Below are 12,536 nucleotides of genomic sequence, written 5' to 3'. Positions count from 1 at the left end.
CTACTTAGAACATATGGGGCCATCTGCCGTCACTTTAGCTCAGGCAACCTCTGTGCCCGGGCAGGGCAGAGGAAACTCCAGGCAGGCCCCTCTGCTGTGTGGTCAGGACTGTGGTGGCCTCTGCTCTGGCTGTGCAGGTTTTGTTGGGGATGGAGGGGAGCTGAGCTGTGCCCAGATACTCCAAAGTGCCTCAGGGTCTCCTGGACACTCCTAGTCACTCAACTGACCATCTTGTCTCACCTGACTCTAATATTGTCAATTTTTTTCCTTCCAAAGCCAAGTACTCTCCAGAATCTTTCGTGTTATTTACCAACTGAGAAGACCCTGCTGAATCGGTACGCCCCTCGACACACACACTGGGTACTGGAAGCCCTTCTTCCTGGGGCAGAGAGGGAGCCAACTGCCAAGGCTTCGGGAAGCCCACAAGCCAGACAGCCGTCTCCCCAATTCCACATCCAAGTTCCAAGTCTCAGCCTCCTCCCCAGTTCCAGCAGAAACCAAGGCATCCCTGCTCGGACCCCATGGCCCTGGGCGTGGACTCCCGGGAGTGTGAGACCTCAGTGGCCTGGGGGCTGGCACCAGCTCAGCCTGCTTGTCTTTGGCTGTCCTGGCACCATGAGAAGATGGAAAAGCTGGTCTGTTTACAGGACAGAGGGCCAGAGGAGCATTAAAAATAAGGAGCAAATCAAATGTCATAAACAAATTTCCTTCCAGTGCAGGAGCGCTCGCTGCCCTGTCCTCCAACACCAACCCTCTCCCCCGTGTGTTTGGATAAACTTTCATTCTGTGCAGTTGCCATTCCCAGGGAGGGACTCCTGTTTCCGTTGTTTGTTTGTTTTGATTTTGATCATTCCTCGGCCCCTGGAGCATCACACACCTCACAGTAAAGAGAACAAGTTTCCTATGGGCGCCTTGGGAACACGCATCCCGCCCTCCGCTCCAGCCACACTGGCCCTCCACGGCCTTCAGCATGGTGGGCCTCAGAGGAAAGCTCCTAGCACCGGCTGGGTGAGCACCAGGGAGGGAAGGAGGTGACGCCGAGGAGGGCTGGTACATGGGCCATGTGTGGGTGGGTTCCGAGGTGTGGCTCCCCCGCATGGGTTTTCTGTGTGAGCTCAGAGCCACCGGCTCCCGTTTCCTGAGCCCAGCAGGTAGCTTATTGTAAAACAGTTCATCCAGAGGGGAAGAAAGACCTTCCTTCAGCATTTTAATTTTTTTTCTTGCTCTGAACCAGACTTGAGAGAAAGAGAAGGGGGCACGGGAGCGGGGACCGACTACTTCCTCCTTCGTGAATACATGCCACATGCCACCCGAGGGACAAAACAAAACCCAAAACCTCCTGGGAAGGCGTCATTCTGGTTTATAAGTGCATTGCGTTTTCCAGGACCCCTCTTTGTATATTTTACACTGTCCCTCCCTCCCTGGCCTCATTCCCCTCTGCCTTCTTCTGTCCTTTAGGGACGGGGAGGAGGGACATGAGAGTCCATGCTGACCCCTCACCGCTGACGTGGACCGTGATAAGTGTTAGGAATTCTCACTTTGTATTGAAAGTTAATTTCATTTTCTAAATCCCTTGCCTGCGCCTGGTGGGAGGAATTGGCACACTTGGAGGTGCTGAATTCAGAGAGGTGGTGAAGTGGAGAGCCGGGTGGCCCTGACTCATTGGCAAGTCATGGAATTGGTTTGGCTTGAGATTCCTGAGGATTCTACTCAGTGGAGGTACCAGGGAGTGGCTGGGGTGGAGGGCCGGCTGGGCTAGCCCACCCCCACTTCCCCATCAGCTCTCCAGCCTGCCTCTGGCCTGCCAGATTTCTCCCCCTCCCCCTCCTCCAGACAGGCCACAGCTGTCCCAGTGTCACCTGCCCCAGGTTGGCACCTGGGTTATGAGTTGGCTCCCACCTTAGGATCCCTGTCTTCCGAGGGCAGAAGGAAAAGATTCTTACTGCAGAAGGTGTGAGAACCTCCGTACCCAAGGCCGTTTGGCACTGGGTGGTGCCTAGGCATGTTCGTGAGTGATGTGCCCAGAATGTGTGAGCTGTGCCTGGATCCTAACAGGTGCTGTGGGCTCTGCTGTGGGGATGAGCTTTGGATAGACTCTTCTAGAAACAAAGAGGAATCTCTGAGAACACACCCCCAATGCGGTGCTCAGGCCCCCTTGAGAGCAACAGGACACTCAAACTCAATAGAAACAAGTGTTCTGCAATCCATCCATCATGGCAAGAGAGAGGTGGCGGGCCTTGTGCTCCGACCTCCGTCTCGGGCAGGCTGGGTTCAGGTGGGTTAGGTGGGCCACCCAGCCTCTCTCTCCTCAAGCGACTGGAGTGCTTTGACTGTAGCAGGGCTCTGGCTGCCTGGGAGAGTAGGGTCTCCTAGTCGCCTCCCGGGGAAGGTGCAGCAGATGAGGCTGAGCAGGCCCCTGGGTTCTGGGGTGGGGGGAGAGAGCCGGCCAGGCCAACTGCTGCAGAGGCAAAATCCATTTGTGGCAGCTCTGTGCCTCCGTCAGGGTCGGGTGCTCCTGGGTCAAGAATGCTTTGAGTAAGAGGCGCTGGGGGTGGACCCGCCTCCAAGTGGGACGCCGGGCTCCCCTGGGAGGGGACGACTTCATCCGGGCCGCGGTCTCACTCATTCTCAGTTCCGCTCTATTTAGAACACTTTTTTTTTTTTTTTTTTTTTGGGTGGAAAGCAGATTGCTGAGGAGGAGAAGCCAGCCGGGAGCAGATTCTGCGGAGAGGGAGGCAGAGAGGAAGGAAGGGACCCAGAGCTGGACGGACCCGTCCGACAACCTTCTCCTCACCTCTCCCTGTCTCTCTCTGGCCATGGCTCTCCCTCTCCAGCCCTGCAGCCCACCTCTGGGCAGAAGGCGATGAGCACAAGAGAGAAAGAAGCATCTGAAACCAGTTTCACCTGGGGGAAGTGAGACGGGCAGGCGTGGTGTGTGGAAGGACTCTCCGCCTGTATGTGTGTGTGTGTGTGTGTGTGTGTGTGTGTGTGTGGCTGGGCGGCACTCGGGACCCCCGGAGGCCAGGCTGCCGGTGCGCCGTGACAGATGAAGATTCTCTTCCCGGAGATGCAGGCAGCCTGGGTGTGTCTCTTGGGGTCCATCCCGGTGGGATTGCTCAGTGCAGACGGCCTGCGACTCCTCCTCCGCAGGGGAAGAGCTTCGTGAATACAGATCAGCTCCCTGCAGACTTTGCAGGTCAAGAGAGTTGTGGGTGGCCAAAGGATTTCTCAAAAGTGACTTTTAAAACGCTTCCAGAGCCCTCCCCTCTCTTTAGCCTTTGTTTTGCAAGAGGAACTTGGTGTCTGAGAAGTGGCTTCCACTGGCCCCATATGGGGTTCGCTTGGGAACCAGTGTAATAGGTGGCTGTATCCACTGAACCCCCGGGGGGCATCCTGGATGTTTCTTGGCCATGGAATTTCTTCCTTGAAATGGACAACAGTCACTGACTCTCCAGATCAGGGCATCTTTGAGGGCAAAGGCAACTACTGGTGAGAGCTTGCTCAGCACCAACAACTTTGCTGTGGGGCTGGGGATGGAACCCAGGGCCCCAGAGTGGTGGGCAAGCACTCGACCACTGAGCCCCCGCCCCCACCCCCACAGACTCCTTTTTATGGCCTTCCAATAGGTAAGATCCTGGCCTCCTGTTGGTGTGTCCAGTAGGTGGCTACTGTAGGGATGTGGCCTTACATGGTGACCATATGACCTGCTCAAATGCATGAGATGTGACATTGCTTTCCGGCTGGCAGCTGCCTGACCTTTCTGAGCCCCTAGGGACCACACAGGTAACTTCCTGACTCAGGACTAGACCCCTCCTGGAGGCTTCTGTCTGGCTGTGTGACTTTGTGAGTGACACACCTCTGTATATCAGTGCCCTCCTGACCAACCAAATGACTGTGATGGTACTGACCTCACTGGCTTGTGGGGACCGCCGCCTGCATTCATATGCATGACTCTGAGCACACGAGGCCTGGTGTGTGCTTCCGCCTTGTGTGTTAGCCATTGTCACATCCCCCTAATGACCTGTTCCCTATCCTGCCCTGGGGAGACACAATCACGCCTCCATCTGAGGAAGGACTTCCTATATCTTTTACAGAGTGGATCCTGTGAAGTTCTAAATAGTGGAGATGTTAAGTGGACTTGTAGGGTTGGGTGGGTCTGCCTTTGAGGCTCACTTGACCCCCATTGCTTCTGTGATCTAAATGCATTTCTTCATTTGGGGAGTGAAAGTGGAGAGAGTGACCCCCCCCTCCCCACCTCAGGCTGTGAGGCCAGGAGTTGTGTCTTCCTTCTCTCTGGCACCCTGTGCCTGGACCAGGTCTGACACAAAACAGGGACTCAGAGAAGTGTTGTTGAACTATGAGTTGACTCCTTCAAGAGCTGACCCCTTCTTCAGCAGACACATCATTTGCAGATGTGACCAAGTTAACGATCAGGATAAGCCCACGTGGGCCCCATGAAACTTCAACAGCCCTCTTATGAGAGAGGCAGGAGTGAGTCTAAGAGATTTGAAGGTGCTCCATTCTTGACTTTGAAGATGGAGGAAGGGGCCATGAGCCAAAGAATGCAGGTGGCGTCTAAAGCAGGAAAAGGGAACGTAGTCTCCCCTAGAGCCTGTGGGGAGTGCAGCCCAGCTGACACCTTGATTTGGACTCAGACCCATTTTGGACTTCTAATCTTCAGAATTGGAGGATGAGAGGTTTGTCTTGTTTTAAGCCACTAAGTCTGAGGTCATTTGTTACTGCAGCAAGAGGAAGCTCATACCGACCATGAGAGGTGTGCCACAGTAGTCCTTTCTCCACCTCTCTCTGGGCAGGTCACTGTTCTTCAGGGACATGAAGAGAGGGGATGATGGGTGGCTGCAGCAGCCCTTTCTGTCTGAGTCTTACTGGAATGATGGGGCGAGTCAGAGGTATGGTTTCCTAATGCTCCCAGTCACCAGTCCACAGGGTGAACTCTGCCACAGGGCAGGGGGCACTGTGCTGGCTTCATGTCCTCATGCAGGGCTGCCTGGCCAGGAGGCCCTGTGGTTTCCTGCTCCCCTCCATTCCCCTCTACTCACTGTACTTCACCCATGGGTCAGGTCTGCCCCGAAGAGCCCTGCATGTGCTGGAGGGTGGGGTGGGGGCTCTGTCTTCTGTGCATTCCCTTCCTGCCAGGAGGGCAGAGTGGCCAGAGGCCCTGGAGAGGGAAAACTGGCCATAGTGAAGGGCCAGATACTTGGACCCAACCTGAGTAAGACTATTTTGAGCCCCTGTCATGGGAAACAGTGGTGCTCCTGTCTGTAGGTGGATCTGTTGACTGAGGTCCCCCCTTTTTCCTTCAACCCAGCCCCTGGCAAGCCCCATTCTCCTCTCTACCTCTGTGAGTTTAGAGTCCGTGTATAGGAGAGATCATATGCATTTGTTTCTCTGTGCCTGGCTCATTTTATTGAACATGATGTCCTTTAGGTGACACCATGTTGTTGCAAGTGACGGGATTTCCTCCTTTTGGGGGCTAAATGGTATTCTACCACAATGAAGTGATAAATATCTGAGCCAATGTATGTTACCCTGATTTGATCATTGCACATGTATCGAGACAGCTCATTTTAACCCACAGATGTATGTTTAATTACTGTATGTCAATAAAAATGTATTAGTGTTCTCCAGAAAACCAGAACCAAAGGACTACGTCTGGTTACAAGAGGGGGTTTATTAGATTGTCTCATATGATTAGAGGCTGAGGAGTCCCACAATGGCTGTCTACAGGCTGGTGAGTCAGAAAGACCAGTAGTTGCTCAGTCTAAGAAGCTGGATGCCTCAGAACACAAGGGACCAGTGATGTAGCCTTGGCCTGGGGCAGAAGGCCTGAAGAAAGCTGCTGGTCCAGGTTCACACACAAAGGCTGAAGAACTGGAGTCTGATGTCCACCTCAACGAGGATGCAATACCTCCTGCAGGCTTCCCGCGGCCTCTCCATCCTGCGCCACTCCATCCTGGCCCTGACCTATTGGATGGTGCTGTTCACGATCAGGGTGGGTCTTCCCACTCAGTTTGCTGACTCACATGCCAATCTTCTCTGGAAACACTCTCATAGACACATGCAGAAGGATTCTGCCAATTCTCTAGGCATCCTTCTATCTAGCCAAGTTGATAACCGAAATTAACCATAAATAGATAAATAAATAAAACTTCAAAAAATAAACCCAAACAGTGACTCTCAACAGTAGCACTTTGTCCCTTACTCCTACCCCAGGGAGCATTTGCAAAATGGAGACATGTTTATTTGGCACAGCTGGAGAAGGCTAGTATTGACACCCAGAGGGTAGGGGCCAGGGCTGCTGCTCAACATCCTCCAATGCAAAGAACAATCCGTTTCCAACCATCCGTCGCGACGGGGCTGTGAGATTGTGCTGCAAACCTCTGCAATAATGCCGGCCCCAGCCCTGACCCAGGTCCCCATCACTTTATTTACCAAAGGGGGGAAAATCTGTTCTTTTCCAAGTGCATTTCCCGCTCTATCTTATCGAGAACCACCGGGTTCAGCACACCCTTGATTAGTCACTTCCATTAACAGTGTTTATTTTGGGGTTTGTGTTTATTTTTGAAACATGGTCTCCTTTTCCCTCTTCCTTATGCACTAGTGGGAAAGGTCCAGTTTCCAGCACAATCTCGACCATTCTTTGCTCACCATCCATAAACTGATGTGGCCCACCTTTGAGGACACCTCTCCCCGTCCCTGCCTCCAAAGGAAGGGTCTGCAGCACCTCCAAGTTACCTTACAGAAGCAGTCGTCTTCTCCCTTATTTCTTAGATAGATTTAAAAATCATTTTTATTAGGGACTCTGTTGAGCAGCCCACCCATGACAAAGCAGAGCCTTTCTTCCTAGCTGTCCACATTTCGAGAAGCCAAGAAATGTTAGTGGTTTTCTCCGTTGAGTCAGAGGCAAGGAGGCTTTTGGCCCTGTGGGTCCCTCCTCTTCTCTCCTTCCTCCCTTGCGACTGCAGGCAAGTCTCTGGGCTCTATTTAAGTGTTTCTGACTCACCCGAGTACTGATCCTGGTTCCTCCCCACCCTCCAAAATGGCTCTGAGCCTTCCCTCCCTGCTCCGGGAATTCAAAGGCTTAATGCTGAATAACTGGGGAGTCACAGGGAATCTCAGGGCATGTTTTCAAAGTCTGTGATTGGATAACACTGTTGTCTCTGCCTCTTCATTCCTGAGATCATGTGGCCACCGTCTCTCTCCTTCACCCAGGTGTCCCTCTGCACTCTGCCAGGTCCCCTAACTGGCCTGTCTCTAAGCACAGGATGTCTTGTGGCAGGCAAGTGACATAGAAGGCCCAGAGTACCCTCCCCCTGCTCTTTCCTGGGACATTTATTTGAATACCATCAGGGAGTGGTTCCTTTGGGGTATTTATTTGTTTAAACATGGGGGGCTCCTAGAGAGGAGGGTGTCAGGTTTCAAGGTTGGGGGACCAGTGCAAACAGAGAGTGGGTGGTCTGGAAGAAAACAAGCAAGGGTGAGAGTGAGAGAACCCATACCCTTGGCATGTTTGTAGGTAGAAACGCTGAGCTGCGACCTTACTTATGGCTGAGCTCCACGTCTGAGATGGGGTGACTTGTGGGGCTTCTGCCCCTTGGTAGACTTGAAAAATATGATTTGGGCAATTTAATTTATCTCAAGGGCTTTGGTGACTACCCAGGTACCTTGGCAGAGGGAGGGCAGTGGAAGGGTTCAGTCTGGAGAGATTGTACCTGCAGCTCCAACTCAGGGATTCTGGAAGATTCTTAAAAACTGGGGTGTGGAATGGCAAACCTCTTTCCCCAATGAACTTGAATTACTGATCAGAACGAATGGTCCTGCCTTGTGTCCTGGGGCCAGATTCTTATCTGGGTTGAACTAGCCAGAAAAATCTTTCTCTTTAGTTTTGAGTTCACATCAGCCCTGATTGACAGGCCTAAGAGTTTGGGATTAGGCTGGTAACTGTCCAAAGAAAACCCCGAGATAAAGGGACAGAGGTGCAGGAGAAGCCACTCATCTTTGATGGAGGATGTGCTGAACCTCAGAGGCCACTGCTCAATGTGCACCTTGTCCTGCAGCCCCCTCCAAAGGCTGTGGCATTGTGGGATTGCTGCTGCAGACTCGCCATAGCTCTTCATGGACTGAAAAAAGGCTGAAAAAAGGCTGTTGAATGTTTTGCCTGGAGACAATTTTTGGAGGGAAAATACCAGGGAAGATTTTGGAGACATGGCTGAGCACAGTTAGTGACATTATTAAATAAATACTAAGAGGTACAGGAGTGGCAGTGGTGAGTGACTATTCTCTAATGTCTTACCAAGAGCAAAGAGAGAGGGGATTAATGGAGCAGCGTGGAAATAGAGCCAACACCAGAAATCCTCACCGACTACTGAAAGCTAGAGTGCTCAGGGGCTATAGCATCCTTTTTGTGAAAACTGGAGGGAGGGAAAAATTAAAAAAAAAAAAAGCCAATTCCTAACTGCTGTTCCTTTGAAACAGAGATTGTCATTATATTAATAACTCCTGAATGCCCAAGGTAGGAGCTGGGCTCACAGGGACCTTGTGACCTTGATGACCTTGTTAAAAATTAGCAATGTGTGTGCTGAAGTGTTTAGGGGTTCAGCGTCATGACGTCTGCAGGCTAATGAAAAAATGAGATGGGGTGATGGATGGGAAGTCAGATGGGCGAATGGATGGATATGTGATAAGACCAATGGGACCTTGAGGATCATGGGATCTAGCGGGTAGGGAGGTGGGTACCACATTTCAAATACATTTCAAAAATTTTTCAAGTTCAATGTTGGGGAAAGTGACCAACCCTAGCTCCACCTATGATTCCAGTGCAGTGAACTGTGACGAGGTCTGGGAATTGTTTTTAAGCTCTGCATGTGCTTGGGCCTCGGTGGAATAGATCTGTATCCCTCAAAATTGAATGGGGTCACAAACCCAAGGGGTTCTGTCCAAGAGCAGAGTCTGGGGTGGCCGAACTTGTGCACACTGCACGAGCCCCCAGATGATGCAGATGTTTCTGGTCCATGGGCCACACCTTGAGGGAGAGGGGCTTCTCCCCTCTTCTCTCCATCTGGGTAGCTCTGTGGGTCTCGCCTTGGGCTTCACATTGGAATCATCCAGGGAACATTAAAATACATTGATGCCTGGGGAATCTCATTCCCAGAGCTCCTGGTTTAATTGGTCTGGGTTGTAGCCTGAGGAATGAGGTTTCAAAGCTTCTCCGATGATTCTAACGTGCAAATGATTTAGTGGTTTAATGTTGTGGAGTGAAACTGTGGAATATTAAATTATGGGAAATGAATTTTTTTGTAATAGGAAGTCATTGTCATCCTGGTATGCAGGTGTGCGGGAGCTTCTACTCAATTCCCCTCATAATGAGAATGATTAACGGCCAGCATTTATGGAGTGTCAAGCAATTTGTATTCGTTAGATTACTTAACTGCCCCCATGACCCAGCAAGGCAGGTATTTTTATCCTGTTTTACAGATGAGAAAACTGAGCTTGATGAAGTGACTCGTCCAAGATGAAGCCACTACTAAGTCTTGGAGAGACATTTGAGATAGGTTCTCCCGACCTCAGTCCATATTCTTGAACCATTCTATCATTCATTCTCTTCATGATCAGTACCTGGGTTGGAACGCTACAGTCCATGGACCAATCTGGCCAGCTGTTAGTTTGATGAGGTTTCACTGGAACCCAGCAATGCCTATTTGTTTATGCATCATCGATGGCTGCTTTACTGTACAATGGCAGAGCTGAGTGGCTGCAATAGAGGTCGTGTGGCCCACAGTGCCTAGATCATTACAATCTGGACTCTTGCAGAAGAAGCCTGCAACCTGTGATGGATGGTGGGGCCGTGCATATGGAGCATGTTCCTCCGCCAAGCCCAGAGTGAACAGATTAACCCATGGGGGGAGTGAACTTGAACCCCTGGTCATTGCTTGGACATTTTAATTCGATCTTATGGCCTGAGTTTCACTGGAGGGTTACTTATTTCCTCTGCACATATTTTATTTTGATGCCAAAATTTCTGATCTGTTTTCTTAAGAGCAGGAGGTCTTGATCCCAAAGCCCGGGGCGTCACACAGCTCTCTGTAGAGTGGGGTGAGGGAGGCCAGCTGCTGGCCACCTTCCGCTCCAACACCGTGGGAGGCCTGCGTGGAAGAGCTCCAGACCCGTTGCTCCGGAGGCGTCGGCAGCAAGGGTCTTCCACCTCATCCCTTCAGCCATCCTCTGAGAAGCCTTCCCAAGAGGTCAGGGGGGAGAAGCGAGGAAGGAAATGCCAATCAATCCATCAAAGCCCCACCCTCCTGTGGCTTCCAGGCCAGGGAACTGATCCTGAGCATCCTTGACCCACCCCCAGGGGCCGAGGCAAGGGCAAGCCAGGAGTGCATTTGGTACTGATTCTGGATTTCCTGTTTGGTTTCTATCCAGGGGGCTTTGGGATATGCTCACTTGAATTGTACATACACACACACACACACACACGTACACACACACATACAAAACACACACACAACACACACACACAGGCACATTAAGCACTCCTGTCTCTGAGTTGTGTGTGTGCTTGCTGCATTTCTTCCTCTAGGACTTGTTTGTGTTGTCTTATTAATTGGTAGCAAAGGAGGTGGGGCAGGTTCCCAGCCTCTTTCTGAAAAATATTTGGAAAAGGGGAGGTGAGAGATGGGGAGAGGCCAGGGTATCCCGCTGGATCCCTGGGGGCTGGATTCCTGGGGTCTGGCCTTCGTGCCAGGGAGAGTCTGCCCCATTCCCAACATGCATAATGGTGAAGCTGTGACACCTTTGTTGGATAGGCAAACACTTATTTAGTGCTTACTGTCTGCATGGGATACAAAGACACAAAAGAAGACAGTCTTGTCCTGAGAGGAGAGAGAGAAGCAGCAGCAAGGAAAAAGAGAGGACTTCAAAGTAGGTTGGTGGGCATGACTGCAGAAAGGCCAGATGGAGATGGGGTGCATTGGGTGCCCAGGAGCCTTGGGCTCAGCTTTCTTTGTCTTCCAAGCAGAATTAAGCCTTAGTCCTCAAAAATGTCAGAGGTATCTCTCACCAAATAACAGTGCAAGAAATAAACGCCAAGCCTTTCACACATGGCCCGTGTCTGCGGGCTTGTTACTTGGCAGGGCTGGACCCTCAGGCCACCTCCGCTTCCGGGATGCCCACCTTAGCATCGAAGGACTTGGCTGGGATCCTGGGAAGCTGAAATTCTAGGGGAGGAGCCTGCACCCCAGGAGCACAGAAGTGTCTCCCCTCTTCCTGTTAAGTAAGAACTTTGATCTTTTCAAGGGGACAAAAGAGAGGTCTCCCTTGTCAGCACCTTCCAATACCCTCTCCTCTCACCTTGAAGGCACCGGGTGTGTGTGTGTGTGTGTGTGTGTGTGTGAGTGTGTCTCCAGCTGGGCCCCTCCTCTTCCCGATTTAGACTGGGGTTGAGTGAAGCTCCGTAAGTGGATCTCATGTGGCTGAGATCACATGACTCTGTGGCACCTGAAACACCATGTGGCAGCAGGGCTGAGCCAGGAGGACAGGTCCTCGCTGCCTCTCCTGTACCAGCTCAGGGCTGGCCCAGGAGCTGAGTTGTGACAAAGCTGTACAGCCCAGCATCTAAGACTGCAACTTGCACATTTAACGGTTTCTGGAAATTCCTTACAAGGCCAAACTGCCTGCATCATTCTGCCATCACCTCCGGGGTTTCAAGCCAAGTGGGGAGGGGGATCCCTTTGTCACCTCCCTTCTTTTCCCTCCACCCCCTCTCACCTATTGTTCCAAGAACTAAGTGGTAGAAATCTTCAAGATAACACGACTTTGGTGTTTTCCATTTGCATGTGAACTGTGCCTCTGCAATTTTTAGGGGTTGGTAGACCCCAGCAGTCTAGGAACTGTCTAAACTAAAGGGAGAGGATAAAATTAAGCAGTGGCCCCCCCCATAAGGAGGGGCAAAGGGCAGTCAGAGCACCTACATGGCCAGAGCACACCTGAACCTTTGAACCCCCACGCTTGACAACACAGACCCCTCCTGGGGGGTCCCGCCCTGCACGGTGGAGCATGCTCAGGTGTGCTCAGCTCGGCAGCGAAGGAGAACTGCAAAATGTGCAGAGGCATCTGCTGAAGGCACAGGAGAAATGGAGATGTCCGGCATAAACAGGTTTCCACTGCTGTCCAACCCAGCAACTCCTTCTTTTCCAGATTTGTCCATCACATAGGGTCCCATGTATTCCTAAGATTTCATCATTTTCCCAGGTAAAGAATCATTTTGAAATGTGAATACCTCCCAGTTTATCTCTTTGGGATGTACATATACAGACAGATATATATCTGTCTGTATATGTATACAAACACACAATGTGTAAAGATGTTTACAAAGGAGTGACGCCCTCTACATGAGGTGGTACCTGGTCTCCCAGCACGTGCACACTTCTGGGCATGGTGGTCAGTCCATCCTGCTTTGCCCACAGCTGTCCTGAGTATAAAACTGAATCGTCATCCTGGGAATCACCTCAGACCCA

Source organism: Marmota monax, unplaced genomic scaffold (assembly GCF_021218885.2).
Source record: "Marmota monax isolate L192 unplaced genomic scaffold, Marmota_monax_Labrador192_F-V1.1 WCK01_AAM20220418_F8-fsc00208, whole genome shotgun sequence".
Taxonomy (NCBI): domain Eukaryota; kingdom Metazoa; phylum Chordata; class Mammalia; order Rodentia; family Sciuridae; genus Marmota; species Marmota monax.
This window is presented reverse-complemented; position numbering follows the sequence as displayed.